Source organism: Suricata suricatta, chromosome 8, assembly GCF_006229205.1.
Source record: "Suricata suricatta isolate VVHF042 chromosome 8, meerkat_22Aug2017_6uvM2_HiC, whole genome shotgun sequence".
NCBI lineage: Eukaryota > Metazoa > Chordata > Mammalia > Carnivora > Herpestidae > Suricata > Suricata suricatta.
This window is the reverse complement of record NC_043707.1, coordinates 12,637,523-12,653,545: the sequence shown is the minus strand read 5'-3', so window position 1 is coordinate 12,653,545 and position 16,023 is coordinate 12,637,523.

Genomic DNA, 16,023 nt, shown 5'->3' with positions numbered 1-16,023 from the left:
TGGGCTTAGTTTCTGTCCATCTTTCAACCCTACCTTGTTTTGCGCCAGCTTCCTTCTTAGGATCTAGGGTGGCCTCCACTTCCCCAGCCTTCTACCAGGTTGAAATCCAGCTGAAATGAGGAAGTCTCCTGAAGAGTCCTGGGGAACACAGGGCTGACTGAAGTCTGAGAACCCCGTTCCATCCAAGTTCAGTCAGTGCCTCCAAAGCTGCGTAGATAGAAAGACAGAAGTGACGACTCCCCAAACAAAAGAGGGCACTGTGGCCCAAAAATGGAAAAATGGATGTGCCAAAGGTAAAACACAAATGTCTGCCATGTTTGCCCAACCGAAAATCAATGGTAACATTCTCTAAGCCAGTGTTTCTTAACTTGGCTACAGATTAGAGTCACCTGGGGAGACTGTTAACAAATCAAAACAAAACAAAGCAAAACACTCTCCAGACAATTCTCAGATGTTGCCAGGGCCAAGAACCCTACGTAGGTTTGTACAGATACAAACTTTCATACAAACCATCCATCCCTACAAGATGCCTGGGCACAGGACTTTCTTTTGAAAGCTATTCTATAGAATCTAAATCTGGAGCTTAAACGATTTAAAATTTAGAAGAAGCTAAATTCTTATGAATATCACTATTTCTCAAGTAATTAGAGAGCTTCAGAATTTGAAAAGATCTAGATATGAATGAATTGCAGCCTCTGCTCAAAACATCAATTAGTTAAAGTGCATTTTTTTCTTGCACATCTCTAATGATTGTGAACTCATAACTTTATGTAGGGACAGAGTTCAGTTTTGGAATATTTTTCACAGCTCTGACTTCCTAAGATCCACATATTGTTTAGACTTCTGATCTATAAGCTCTACAAAATCAATCCAATCTCTCCATCCCTCCCTATGTCTCCCACCCTGCGGCCCTGCCTCTAACTCTCCAATCAGCACTTCAACTTTCTCCCTACCCCAGTCTAATTTCTTCATCTAATCGTCATATAGCAACATGCTGCAACTTCTACTGGGACCGCACTTGTCTGGGTGCACTCAAATTGCACTCCTGGTTATGGCACACAACGCCCAGAGCTAGTTAGAGAGCTGGCATTGTTCCAGGTTCCTTTTTAACTACTTCATTATTATACCACCTATATATAGTAAGAAAAAAAATGGAGGGTGAACAGTTAATAAAACTGAGAAAGCAAGAGAACAAATGATAGAAATAAACCCAAACAAACATATTTATGGCAATAAATGCAAATGTTTTAAGCTCCCCAGTGAAAAGTCAGAGACTTTGAGATTGGCAAACTCAACATCTAAAAAACAAATAATCCAATTAAGAAATGGGCAGAAGACATATATTTTTTCCAAATAAGACATCCAGATGACCCCAAAAAAACATATCAAAAGATATTCAACATCACTTATCATCAGGGAAATACAAGTCAAAACTACAATGCGATACCACCTCACACCTGTCAGAAGGGTTAAAATTAACAACACAGGAAACAAGAGATGTTGGTGAGGATGTAGAGAAAGGGGAACCCTCCTGCAATGCTCGTGGGAATGCAAACTGGTGCAGCCACTCTGGAAAACAGTACGGAGGTTCCTCAGAAAGTTAAAAATAGAACTACCTTATGATCCAGCAATTACACTACTAGGTATTTACCCAAAGAATACAAAAATAGTGGTTCAAAGAGGTACACACACCCCAGTGATTATCAACAGCAGCATTATCAACAAGAGCCAAATTATGGAAAGAGCCTATATCCAGGCATTGATTACGACTGGATAAAGAACATGAGATGTACACACACACACACACACACACACACACACACAATGTAACATTACTCTGCAATCAAAAAGAATGAAATACTGCCATTTAAAACAACATGGATTGAGCCAGAGTATATTATGCTAAGGGAAGGAGTCAGAGAAAGACAACATATGATTTCAAGCATGTGTGGAATTTAAGAAACAAAACAGATGAATGTGGGGGAAGGAAAGGAAAAATCAAGTAAGATAAAAACAGAGAGGGAGGCAAACCATAAGACACTCTCGTATACAGAGAACAAACAGAGGGCTGCTGGAAGGGTGTTGGGTAACAGGCTGGGCTAAATGGGTGATAGGCATTAAGGAGGGCACTTGTTGGGACGAGCACTGGGTGCTATATGTAAGGGACGAGCACTGGGTGCTATATGTAAGTGATAAATCACTAAATTCTGTTCCTGAAACCAATACTATACTTATATGTTAACCAACCTGAATCTAAATTAAAAAAAAAAAAAGAATCAAATAGACGCACATAGGGGGAAAAAGAGAAGCAAGCCACAAAACAGACTCTTAAATATACAGAACAAACTGATGGTTACTGGAGGGGAGGTGGGGGGATGGGCTAAATAGGTGATGGGCATTAAGGAGAGCACTTGTCATGTTGAGTGGGGTGCTGTATGTGAGTGATGAATCCCTAAGTTCTACTCCTGAAACTACTATTACACTATAGGTTAACTAACTGGAATTTAAACAAAAATTTGAAACAAACAAACAAAAACCTTGGAATCCAACTTTATGCTCTTTCCCGTGGCCAGACCAAAAAACCAAAATTACTTGTTTGGGTTATAGAAAAAATAAGTAAAGAGGTACCAATCTATTGCAAACTAAAAGTAAGCTGATAACTAAAAAATGAATATCAGGCACTGTAGAATTCAAATAATATATCTTAAAATAGAACAAGAGATTATTCTATACTGATAAATATGCAATGTACAAGACAGACCAAGAGTCATAAATGTTTACTTACTGAAATCATTAAATACCTCAAACTAAATTACTTGCAATACAAGGGACAGAGGACATAAACGCTTTGGTGCTGTGATATTTTAACACTCAGAGGTTTTGACACATTAAGTAGATGAAAATAAAGAAGGATGCACAGGATCCCTGTAATATGATATTGACTGAATACACTTTGAAATATTATATGAAGAAGATAATGAAACTTCTTTGAAGAGATCAATTAATATGGTTTCCAAAATTTATGTAATATTAGGTCACACACACTCAAAAGAAAAATGGTAGTTCAAGTCACATTCTCTGCGAATATATAGAAAATACAGAAGAGTTTATAAAATATATTTAGAAATTACTATTTTCTGAGCATATATAACAGAAAAGACTCTTTAAAATCTAAACTAACAAACAAAAACTAGAAAAGCCCAAGCCTTTACAAATTAAAACTCTCTCTCCTACATAATATGTTGTTCAAAGAGAAAATGAAAACATTGGTTATAGGTTATTCAGAAATAAATTTTCTGGGGTGCCTGGGTGGCTCAGTCGGTTAAGCGTCCGACTTTGGCTCAGGTCATGATCTCTTGGTTTGTGGGTTCAAGCCCCACGTTGGGCTCTGTGCTGAAAGCTCAGAGCCTGGAGTCTGCTTCAGATTCTGTGTCTCTCCCTCTCTCTCTGACCCTCTCCTGCTCGTGCTGTCTCTCTCTGTCTCTCAAAAAGAAATAAAAGACATTTAAAAAAAATTTTTTTTAAAAAAAGAAAAACTTTCTGAGAAAACACAGAATACAAAAATGTGATGGTCCAAAATTTTAGCCCGAAATTTTATTATTAAATACGAAAGGATGAAAAAAGTGAACTAAGGAAAGCACATTAATGAGATTTTTTTTCAAAGGCAGCAAGTGAAAGAAATGAAGGGGAGATTTTTTTTAACCCAGTAATTTTGTGCCTGGAGGTGGTTAACTCTTATTAACAATACTACAAACAGGGTACTATTATTGTCCTCATTTTACAAATGAAGAAATTGAGGAAGACCACAGAGAACTGATGAGCCAAGATCACCCCGGAGGCAAGAAGCAGAGGTGAGATTACAATCTGGTCACCCTGTTCCATGACTGACTTCTGACCAGTGCTTTCGTTAGCCTCTCACCACTAGGGAGAAATAACAGAATTTTTTTAAAACCCTATAAACTAATAATGTCTAAGATAATGACATGTATAATAAACACATAATCATATACCAAATAAATATGAAAATTTTAATAAGGATGGTGCTCTAGGAAAACACAAATTATAAAAAACTGACTCCGTGAAAATCGGAGTATAACACTAATTTTGGTAGAAACTGAACAAGTCCTGTAAAAATCACCTCTGAAGGAGGTACTCGGCCTAAATTACTCTAAATGTTAACTATTTCACCATTTTAAAAATAAGTAACTCCCATGTTACGTTCAGGAAGAAATGGAAAGGGAAACGTGTCCTAATTTCTTCAGTGAGGTTGGCAAGAGTCTGCTGCAAAGATCTAACGACTCCAGTCCAATCTTACTTATTGACATAAACGCACTACATGAAACACTAGCAAGCCCGACTCAGCTACGCTTGGGAAGAATAATTCACCACGACCCAGTAGATTTTACTCCAGGAAATTAAGGATGATTTACTATTAGGAGTCATTTAATATTTAGAACTCTATTAACATAATTTATCATATCAGTGGGTCAAAGAGGAAAGACCATCATCAAATACTTAAAAGGTTTCAGACAAAATTCGATATTCATCTCTGCCTTCTTAAAAAAGGCAGCAGTCTCAGAGTAGAGAAAGACTTAGCTAACCTTGTAAAAGAACAGCTTTCAGGTGTCAGTAGCCAGTGTTTTATCTGCCTAAAAACACCAGAAACCCACCATGAGTGTCCTGGACAAAATAAAGGTCCCTGCTTTTCATCAATTTAGATATTTAAAAAGAGAAGTAAACCCCTCCCCCAAAATATCAGGTTCCAAATTAAAATGACAATAAGATGGGGCACCTGGGTGGCTCAGTCGGTTGAGCATCTGATTCTTGATTTCAAATAAGCTCATTTTTCTAGGGTCATGGGATTGAGCCCTGTGTCAGGCTCCATGCTGAGCATGGAGATTGTTTATGATTTTCTCTCTTTCTCTCTTGCTCTCTCCACCCCCCCGCCCCTCAATCCCACTTGCATGCTTTCTTTCTCTCTAAAATAAAATGAAATGAAATGAAGTAAAATAAATAAATAAAACAATGAGCTATCATGTCTCACCTGTTAGTGGCTATTAGCAAAAAGGCAAAAGACAAGTGTCAGCGAGGACATGGAGAAACTGTAACCCTTTCAGTCTGGTGGTGGGAACATAAAGTGGTGCAGCCACTGTGGCAAACTGTACAGAGGTTTCTCAAAAAAAAAATTACAAATAGAACTACGTTATGACTCAGCAATCCCACTTCTGGGTATTTATCAAAAAAAAAACAAAACACCTAAAATCAGGATCTTGAACAGATATATGCATTCTCATGTTACTGCAGCATGATTTCCAAGAGCCAAGAGATGCAAATAACCTAAAGCAATGACTGGATCAAGAAAATGTGTGTACATATGCAATGGAATATTTTTCAGCCTTAAAGAAAAAAGGAAATCCTGCCACCTGCAACAACATGCGTGAGCGTTGAGGACATTCTGGGAAGTGAAATAAGCCAGCCACAGAAGGTCCAGCCCTGCGTGAGGCCCCTGAGCTGGCCACACTCAGAGAGACAGTAGAATGTTGATTGCCAGGGGCTGTGGGGAGGAGGGAAAAGTGGGCAGCTGTTCAACTCGTATCGGGTTTCAGTTTTACAAGAAGAGAGTTCTGGAAATGTGCCGTACAACAGGTGCCTACACATGACAGCACTGTACTGCACGCTTAAAAACTTGTTAAGAGGGTAGCTCTCGTGCTGAGTGTTCTTTCCACAATAAAAAAAAGTAATTCCCTATTTAACAAAAGAAAACAGAAATTCCTTGATGCTTTGACTTTTAATACAGTGGTTCAGAATCAAACATACATTTTTTTAAATGTTAAAAAAATTGTAGAAAGGTTAGCTTGATGCCAGGCTGGATGTACACCGGTGGCATTAGGTCTGGGTCTGGATCCCAGCTGCCTCATTCACTAGCAACTGAGCACCATTTTGGTAAAAGCCTCGGCTGGCGCGGTGTCGGTTTCCTGTGTAGGAGGAACAGTGAGCCCCCCCTTTAAAGGACAGTGAGGGTTACAGGGGCAGACACAGGCAGAGCCCTGGGCTGGGGCCTGGGGCCTGGCTCCCGGCAAAGGCTGAAATCCGGAATGGTTTTAGGATAGCTGAAAACAATATGCGTGTAGCTCCAGAAAACACGGTAAAGTCAACGGGAAAATAATCAGAGGTATAAAAGCGGTCAGTAAGATGGCCAGAGCGCAACATGAAGACATACAAATGAGCAGTGAAAATCAGTTAGAAAACAGAAGTCCCCTGCTCCCTGCAGCCGGCACTCTGCACATACCGCCATCTTTGCCGAGAGTCCCTTCTCATGCCATTCGTGTCTTGTCCTTGCTTGGGGACAACTTGGAATTATCACTCAGATTTCAATGAGACATCACCCTTTTCAAGAAGCTTTTCCTGACCCCCACGTCAAGTCCCCTATCATGTGCTCTTTACCGGAACATCTCCTTATCAAAGCAGAAGTTCCATATTTATCTGTGGTGTGGTTGGATTAATCCCTATTCTCCCCTCAAGACTTGGGTTCTCACACTATGCAGCCACTAAAAATTACGTTCACATAAAAGGATATAATGTCTACATGCTATTTATAGTATTTTAAAATGTATCCTCTAAGTCAGGATATAACCAACAATCCTAATTTTTATTTATATATTTTATTTTTTTTAGTCTTTGTTTGAGAGAGAGAGCGAGAGCAACTACAAGTTGGGGAGGGATAGAGGGACAGAGAGAGAGAGAGGGAGACAGAGAATCCCAAGCAGGTCCACGCTGCCAGCACAGAGCTGGACTCAGGGCTCAAACCCACGAACTGTGAAATCATGACCTGAGCTGAAATCAAGAGTTAGATGCTTAAATGAATCACGCAGACATCCCTAGAATCCTACTTTTTTAAATTTTTAAAAAATGTTTTTTGTGTATTTTTGAGAGACACAGAGAGACAGGATGGGCAGGGGAGGGTCAGAGAGACGGAGACACAGAATCTGAAGACAGGCTCCAGGCTCTGAGCTAGCTGTCAGCACAGAGCCCTATGTGGGGCTCGAACCCATGAACCATGAGATCATGACCTGAGCTGAAGCCGGATGCTTAACTGACTGAGCCACCCAGGCGCCCGTAGAATCCTAATTTTTAAAAGCACACAGTGGTATATGCATGCATAAAAAAAACAAAGATATGCAACAACATATCAACATATTAACAGTCTTTTATTTTTAACTTTTCTTTCTTTTTAATGTTCAACAATACTTTTATATGTTTGGTATAAAGCAATACTTTCTCTCCTTTAAATAACACACAGATTTTATCAAATAGTTAAGACTTCCAAAAACTTAAAATAGATACTTTAAACAATTTTTAACCATCTGATGGCAGGTGTTCCAGTGGCCAGTCATTGATACGGACCACATATAAACACATACATTACCTAAAAATGTCTCCTTTCAGAAGATTATGTTCTTAGCCAATGAACTATCATTCATACATAAGAGAACAAAGGACTGCACAGAATAAGAAAGCATCAGCAATGGTGAGAAAAGCCAGAGAAATATTTTAGTCTGTCAAATACAAGAATGATCCCATATTGCAGCCCCCACGGAATATCTCTCTCACACACACACACACACACACACACACACACACACACACACACACACACCAATGCCAACAGGTCATCAGGTACACAGTAGGCATCTATTATGTGGTTCTGCCCTGGGTTAACTGCTCCAAGGGCTTACTCCCTGTCCTCAACAAAGTCATTGGCAACCCAGACCAACATGTTGAGGAAAGAGAATCAACAGCATAAAATGGGATGAGAACACCGACAAACACGTGGTAGACAGTAACTGCACATTTTCAGAGCTAGACCTTCCCCTGCCACAGGCTGCCAGCAGGACGCCCGGTGGTGGTGTGAATCAACAACCTTGCTGTTTCCCCCACAGCAGCATATACAGAAGCATGGATGGAGGAACTCCCAGGCTAAGAAAATGCAAACACCTTAATCAGGTCCCACTCTTGTGCCACCTCCTTACCTGGCAGCTGCCCTCAAGTCTGCCTGCACAGCCTGGGGGTCCACCGAGTGCTGCCTCAGAAATACTTCTTCCAGCCGTGGCATCTGCTTCTGCCTTCTTCCCCTGCAGAAGGGTCTTCCTGGATCCCCCCTCCTGAGGCAAGTCCCTGCTTCTGCTCCTCTGGTCACTTCATGATGGTTCTTGCCACCCTACACTGCACTTTCTCCTCCGCTTCTCGGATTCACTCACTAGGTGAGACTCTTGTGATCATGTTCTGTGTATCTTAATATACCCAGGTCCTAGCTCATGGCCCCGAACATACTCTGCACTGAAGACTTGTCACTTTTACTGAATGAAGGAAGGAGGGAATAAATGAATGAAATCCAGCTCTGGACTCCTTTACCACAATGCATTGTTTGTTCGAGTGTTCCATTCGCCTGAGATGTCCTTTGCTCACTAATTTCCACACATTGAAATTCTAATCCTCCTCCTTAACGTCTTAGGACAGATGCCCTGTAACCACAAAGACTGGCAAGGACTTCTTGCCATTCTTATGGTCCTTTAGCAGGATCTCCTATACCATTCTAACCGGACGTACTGATGTTTGTGGACATATTTTATACACCTTCTCCATTAATCGATGCGCTCTGTGATGACCAAGCCTGTGTGTCTCCTCTACTCTTGGCTCCCTCCTAGCTACCACTACAGAGTAGATAACAAATAAACAGTAGGTGGGCGAGTGGATAAACGCTGGATTCGTAGCCTGGAGATGTTAGTCCAGTGTTCATTTCCCCCATGGTTAGATCTGGCAAATTCAAGCAGAGCAGAAAGGAAAGTGGTGAAGACAAATTCTTGGATCTTATTCAGAGCTCAGATATTCCCACCACTGCCATTGTTAGTGGGATGTGTTCTTACTTGGTCTATCAGGAAATCTATGTGATTTCCTGTATGTTTCTGAATGAACTTAAGGCATCAGAAGAACCATGAGACGATCATGTGGTGGAATGTCACTGATGAAATGCTTTCCAGAAGCCCAGCTTTTCAGGAGAGGGATGCAATGACATGCGTACTCTGTGTCATCGGAACACACCTCTGAAAGGAGACGAGTGGACGGCCCCGGGTGACGGGATGGTTGTTCCTGCTCTCTAACTCAGCGCCTCCCAGACACACTGTTTCCCTTCTGTCTGGGCTGGATCTTGGCAGTGCCTGCAGCAATAAGGGGAGTTATTTTGGGGAGACAGTTGATATGTGCCTAGTCCTCCTACGGATCAGCAATAGCTGCTTGAAATGTTAAATGTCTCCCAGATGGAGATACTTAGCATTTGTAGGAGGAATAATGTGGAGGAGAAAAATGCATTTGTCTTTGGCATCCTGTGGATTCTGTTCGAGAAGAAAGAGAACACTGTGATTCCTGCCATCCACATGTCAGTGTTTTCTTGGAATCTTGCAAGTCCCAGGGACTGTGCTACTTCCCCTCCTAGGGCTATCACATTTTAGATGTGCTAAAGCTCAAGGGAAAAGTGTCTGGAACTGTGTCTCAGAGGTCAGACAGTTGCCAAAGCTCCCAGGAATCATCAGAGTTCATCCTCTCGTCCTCCGGTGGCAGCTGCTTCAGTCATGTAGACCAGATGGTTTTCTCTTTGGGTGTGATCTCTTATGTACAGAGAAGGTTGCAAAATATAGAGCAGACTAGTCTAGAACATCAGGAATCAGGATGCATGAGTTCTGGGCTTGCTTCTGCTGTTAACTTCCTTTGTGGCCATGGGTAAACTGCCTTATATCACAAAGCCTTGCTTTTCCCACCTGTGAGATAAAGGGGTTGGGTTAAATAATCCTTAAATCCCCCCCCTCTAATTAAAGAATGATGCTATCACTCCAGCTGCCAAGGCTGTGAAGACCAAAGGTGACATTATTATAGGGAAACATGAACTTGTCCTTCAACTAGGAAGGGAAGGCTTCACTGAATTGTCTATCAGTCCCACTACTCATAGAAGGGACAGAGGGCATCACTTACAGAAAGGCTCAATCCATGATCCTTTTTTACTTACTCATTTTCCAAACACCTCTATGATCTCCATGGCATGCCAATAAGCCTCACCAGTAAGCACCTATGAGTGAGCACCTGCCCTTAGCACCAGGCTGAACTAAAGCAGGTAAGAAAGCTCAGCAGTGACATGGAAAACCTGTAACTGGGTGGCCAATGTGCTCCCATGACACTAAGATATGTAAAGAAAAGTGCGCTTTATTCACCTTCTATGACTAGTCTCACATTCTGTAGGAATTCCCACCTTCCTTTGGTGGATGGGCAGGTAAGTGGTGGAGTGGTGGGATAAATTTAGCCCAAATACAGTAAGTCAGGCCCTGTTCAATAATGTAAACAATTTTTATAGAAAACTCATACTTTTTTTGGATGCTGTGGTCTTCCCAATTCCCTCTTCTCCTGATCATTCCTGAGATAGATTCTGGGCACTCGGGAGAGGGGAAGAAGCCAACCTTGGGTGCCTCTGTATTTCTGGCCCCCCCTGCTCTCTGCAGCAATGCACTGTGCCCAGCTGATCACTGATAGTGATCTGATGGAGAAGTTTGGAGGTGCTGAATTCAGAGACTGTCTTCTCATTTTGTCAGGACTCACATTCTGACTCAACCCCATAGCGGGCTGGATATACTTGATTACAATTTTCCAGCTCCGGGATTCCTGCACAGTAGCCCCTACGAGGAGGGGAATTTCCTCACCCTGGGAAACTTCCCAAATAACAGCCTCTTCTCTACACTCTTTCTCTTTCATAGTGATGCCCAGGAAAATTGCTTGGCTGAGGAACGTCACTTCGGAGCGCTCCCTAGGCACTGTCTGTCTCTCTTCCTTCCAACCTTGTTACATTACTATCACTTTGATATACAAGTCTCCATATTAATATAGGGACAACTTGGGAGGAGTCAGGTCCTCAAATCCTCACCTACCTCCAGACTCGATCCTAAAAAGAGATCCTAAAAATTCTTTTACTTAGTTTCACCCACTCTGAGCCAGGGAATAAAGGTGGGGGGGGGGGTCTATTCTTCCTACCTTATGAGAATTTCACTTAAGTTTTATCATGCTCTTTTCTGAGGTAAAAAGGTTTTTTTTTTTTTTCTTATTTTCCCTGGGGTTCTAATCATATAATGGCTCTCTGGGAACATGATTCTTGTGGTAGGAGATGAAAACAAATAAATAATATCCTAAAATATTATTCTCATTACCAAATTCATTCTTCAATTGCTGAAAGAGATCTGCGTGACTTTGGAGGACTCACTTCCCCTCGGTGAGCCTTCCAACTATAAACTGAGGTGGTTGGACTTCACATTCACTAAAATCCCTTCCAGATCCCATGTCTTGGTCTCACTCCAGCCATGAGATGCAGTAATAGGCTCACAACTATCCATACCATTCCATTCATAAGCCGTATGAGGGTCCTGTTACGTTTCTTTGCCATCTCAGCTATGAAAGAGCTTATCAGTCTTTTTTCTAGCTAAACTCTACCATGAGCTGTAGGCTAAAACAACTCAGTGTTACAGTTGTTTTAGGAAAAATAAAAAGGAGAGAAAGAAGATGGCAGCTAAGAAGAACAATTAAGTTCCCTTCTCACTGCCTGAAGCTGGAGCTGGTGAAAAGGGACCGGATTGCAGACACATCAACACAGACGTCCGGGTACACTGTGCTGTAACAAACGGTTAAGTCAGGTGGAGCAGAGAAATGTCCTGATGAATTTTTAAGATTTGGAAAGTTGAGCTGAAAGATTGGATATGGTGGCACCCATACACACAAAAGCCATTCAGAAAAAGGGTTCAGTGGCAGCGGCCGAGGGAGTGATGACTGCTCTCCAGGTGGAGACTGAGTCCGTTATTCTAACACGTGTGTGTAGTCACTCTGTTTTATGCACACACATTGTCTAGGACTGCTTTTTTAATGACAACAACAACCACAACAACAAAAAACTGTGCTAAGCATGAATGTCACATTTCAGCTATTCTAAGTAATAAGGATAGGAAGGTGGACCATACCACTCAGGAAAATAAAAAAATAAAAGCACAGGTCTGGGGAGAATGTACTGTTGAGTTACAATATTCTCTTCTTTTGATCTATGAGGATATATTTATTATGGCTGCTGTGTGCCAGGACACCTGCCAGGTGGTCACATATTGTGTTGCACAAGACAGGCGCAGTCCCTAGCCTTAGGAAGGTCATCATCAGGAATGGAAGTAGAAAAATAAACCAACAATTCCATTTAAGCACAGCTAGTGCTAACACTCATTCTACAAAGGAAGTAGAGGGGGCTTTCACAGAAGCCAAAAGCTAAACACCTAACCTATCCCAGGGCTGGGTACGTGGGCAGTCAGCGGACCTCTGAGAAGAGATGTCTTTTGATGAACAGAACAATTATTGTTCCAAACTGGCCTGGATAAGGGTGCTTCCCACTAAAATGAGACCACGGAAGCTGCCAATTCGCGGATTCCCCAGTATCCATGCCAACTGCATAGGAGTTGTCAGACCCAAGAAAGCAGGACACAGTATGTCTTTCTCAAGGTCTTTCTCCCTCCTCATCTGTCTCTATTTATCAACTTAGAGATCAAACTTCTAGCATCCCTGCCCTGCTGCCTTTAATGGAAGAAGAGAAAACAAGAGGTTGCCATTTCTTGGGGCAACCCAAACTATGAAAACTCCTGCTAACACTTGAAACAGCAATACTTACAAAGATTTGGATTGCTGGCGTGGAGCCCATTTTATTTATTTATTTTTGAAAGGGAAGGAGATTTAAAAAAAAAAACAAAACCTCTAAAAGAATGCCTCAAAACTCCCCGGCTCCCAGTGCAGTCAGACATCAATGACGTATTTTAAGGCAGCGGATTTCTCACTCCCTGCTGTCTTCCGGCAGTCCTCAGGGGCTGCCATATTGAGTTGCAGCAATAACCGTCTTGGCCACAATGGAGATCGTGCCTGGAATCATGCAGTGAACAGCCCCCGGCCCCCAGTCTCATTCCCTTAATGAGGGACTTGAAGAGTTTACTACACACCCGACTCACTCTAACTGACCTCACAGAAGGCTCGTAAGGGGACTGTTATCTGTCACAAGCTGGTTTTCTTTAACTGATTTTTACATAGCAAGCAAGGAACCACTCAGGAGAGATAGGAACAACCTGGGGGTGTTAAGACAGGTACGTGTATTACAAGACAATACCTTCTTCCCTCCCTCCCTCCCTCATTTCCTCCTCTCCTTTCTGCTCTCTCTCCAATGGGGGTTACGGAGGGAAAAGAGAAAAATTCTGGTGGTCAATCTGCCAATCTGCTTTTCCCTCCTTACCTTACAAGCAGAAGTTCTGTTGAAAGACCTAGCTAAGATTAAGGACGTGGAGGGTCTTGCTTAACACCTGGCATGTGTTTAAGCGCTCAGAACCGTACCATGCCTCTCACCTTCACCAAGGACATTCTCTGACATCTCCAAAGGAAAAGGTCTGTGGCCTGAGAGCTGTACCATTTTTAGATTCCTGGAATCCTTAGTACATCAGAGGGAAGGGTGGGGAATCTGAAATGTTCTGCTTCTCCGGGTCAATTAGCTCCATTAACTTAATTAATCCTCCAGACAACTTCATTAAGCAGGTAGTATTATCATTCCCATTTTATGTTCATTCTCTTAGTACCCAGGCACCATAACAATGGCCTGGCGCAGGCTCCTGTTTGGGAAAGAAAGAAGAGAAACATCCCTTGACCCTCTGCCGGTGATCAGACACCAAAGAAATACTTCCATCCTGCCCTGTGAAAGCCTTTCCAAGGCCAAGACAAACACAATTGGACATTAATTAAAATGGTGAACACACATTTTATTTTATATTTTATTCAGTAACTGCTGACAGCAGGGTGAAAAGCAGGACTCCATTCCATTTGTGCGAAAATGATTTCGACATTCTGAAGGGGGGGGTAGGGGCTCAGCTGAGTCAGAGAGGAGGAAATATACAAAGGCTTGGTCAGGATAAATGCCATTAGGCCGTCAACGTTAAGATTCTACCCTACTACAGAGACTGGGGGAAAGAGGCCTATCCTTCTGATCAGGATATTTAGAATGAAAGGCTCTCAGGTCCTTGAGAAAAACACTTGAGTCTTAAGAGATGCACATTCACAATTATAAGACCATCTTAGTAAATGGTCTAAGAAAAAGTCAGCAGCCTACATCAGGTGTTGGCTAGCGCCAACAGTCAATCTCCCGGCAGCACTGAGCTTTCTCAGGCAGCCACTTTAAGAGGACTGGGGTCAGCCTACGGACACGGCCTTCTGCTGCTAGAAGCCATGTCTGGACAGAGTTGTTATCTGTAGTTCTCTCCACCAGGTCCCACAAAAGGCCTAGAATAATCATCCCAGCACATTGACATGCACACATATGCGTGCGCATGGACACATGCACACACTCACTGTGGAGCGTGATAACTAATAAGTGAAACTCTGGTCCCTAGGTGTGCTGGTGCCTGAGCTCCCCTGCAGAGTTCCCAGTCAATGCAGGGTTGACTGTCTGCAGCTCAACTGAGTTACTCAGATTACAAATGAAAACCAGCCCCCAGAGGGTGAGGCATTCCTGCAGCACGGAAGGAACACGTGATTCTTGCTTACACTCAGCTTTGTGATCAGTTTCTCCCCTGGTAGCTACCCTTGAAACTTCTTTTTAGGGTTGCCAACTTTATAAACACACACACACACACACACACACACACACAGCCCAAAACTTCCGCCCATCAAGTCTTCCTCGTCCCTCTATGGTGTTCTTTCCCCGATCAACTGCAAGATCTTCTCTCTCTGTGACTGTTTCAAATGAAGCAGCTCTTTTGATAGTTTAAAAAATATACTGAATAAGTAGCAATAACAATATTAACTATTATTATTGTGTTTACTGTTATAATATCCAGCTCCTGTGTCCAAAAGTCCAAACACTGTGTCAGACATTGTGCTAGGCACTGTGTAGACCTTGCCTCCCCTAAACCAGAGCACTCACGCATGGGCATCGTTTCCTGGTAAATAAGGAAACGGGGCTCAGAGAGAGTAAACCACTTACCTGAAGTCACACAGCCAGCCCCAGAGGGATCCAAACCCAGATCTCTCTGCCCAAAGAGCTCAGGTTCTCCCAGGACAGTAAGATGCTTATAGGAACGCACTATAGGCAGGAAGAGTTGGCTTGGTTTTTTTTTTATTATTAAAAAATGTTTTTCAAGTTTATTTATTTTGGGGAGGGGAAGAAGCAGAGAGAGAATCCCAAGCAGGCTCCATGGCCAGCACAGAGCCCAATGCAGGGCTCAAACTCATGAACCATGAGATCATGACCTGACCTGAAATCAAGAGTCAGGTGTTCAGCTGACCGGGCCACCCAGGGGCCCCAGAAGAGCTGGCTCTTTAATTGGACATCATCACCATCAACAGAGGTTCAAAACGTCATCAGATAAAAACTAAGAGGATCTTCCACTACCCAAGAAATACTAAATCTGGAACTTTCAGGCTTATCTCATAAGACAGACAGACACAGACAGACAGAAGGAATGATGCCAAGCGATCTCCAAAGATCAGAGTGTGGGTCAGCTCTTAGAAGAGCGGCAAAGCTCAGAGCATCTGGTAGCTAAGGAGAAGCCCTAAAGATTTAATGCCATGCCCCTCCTCTACCATCTCTCACAGAAGGTCCCTCAAAGTGGTAATCCCCGTTCTAACACCCCTGACAGATGGTCAGCCTGTTGATATTTCAGTGTCTGAAATCCAAAATGTTGACAGTCCCAAAAGATTATTCTATCACCTTTTATGAGCTCTAGCAATTTGCTCTAGCAAAAAAAAAAGTTTTCTGCTCTGATAAACAAAAACCTACCTTTCTGTTCCTTATGCTTGTTAATAATAATACAATAAAAACAGCTACAATTTACTGTCAATTTATCAGGTATCTAAGTGCTTTAATGTATTATCTGAGTTCATCTTCAAAGCAACTCTTGAATGTAAGTATAATTATCCTTTTTTTTT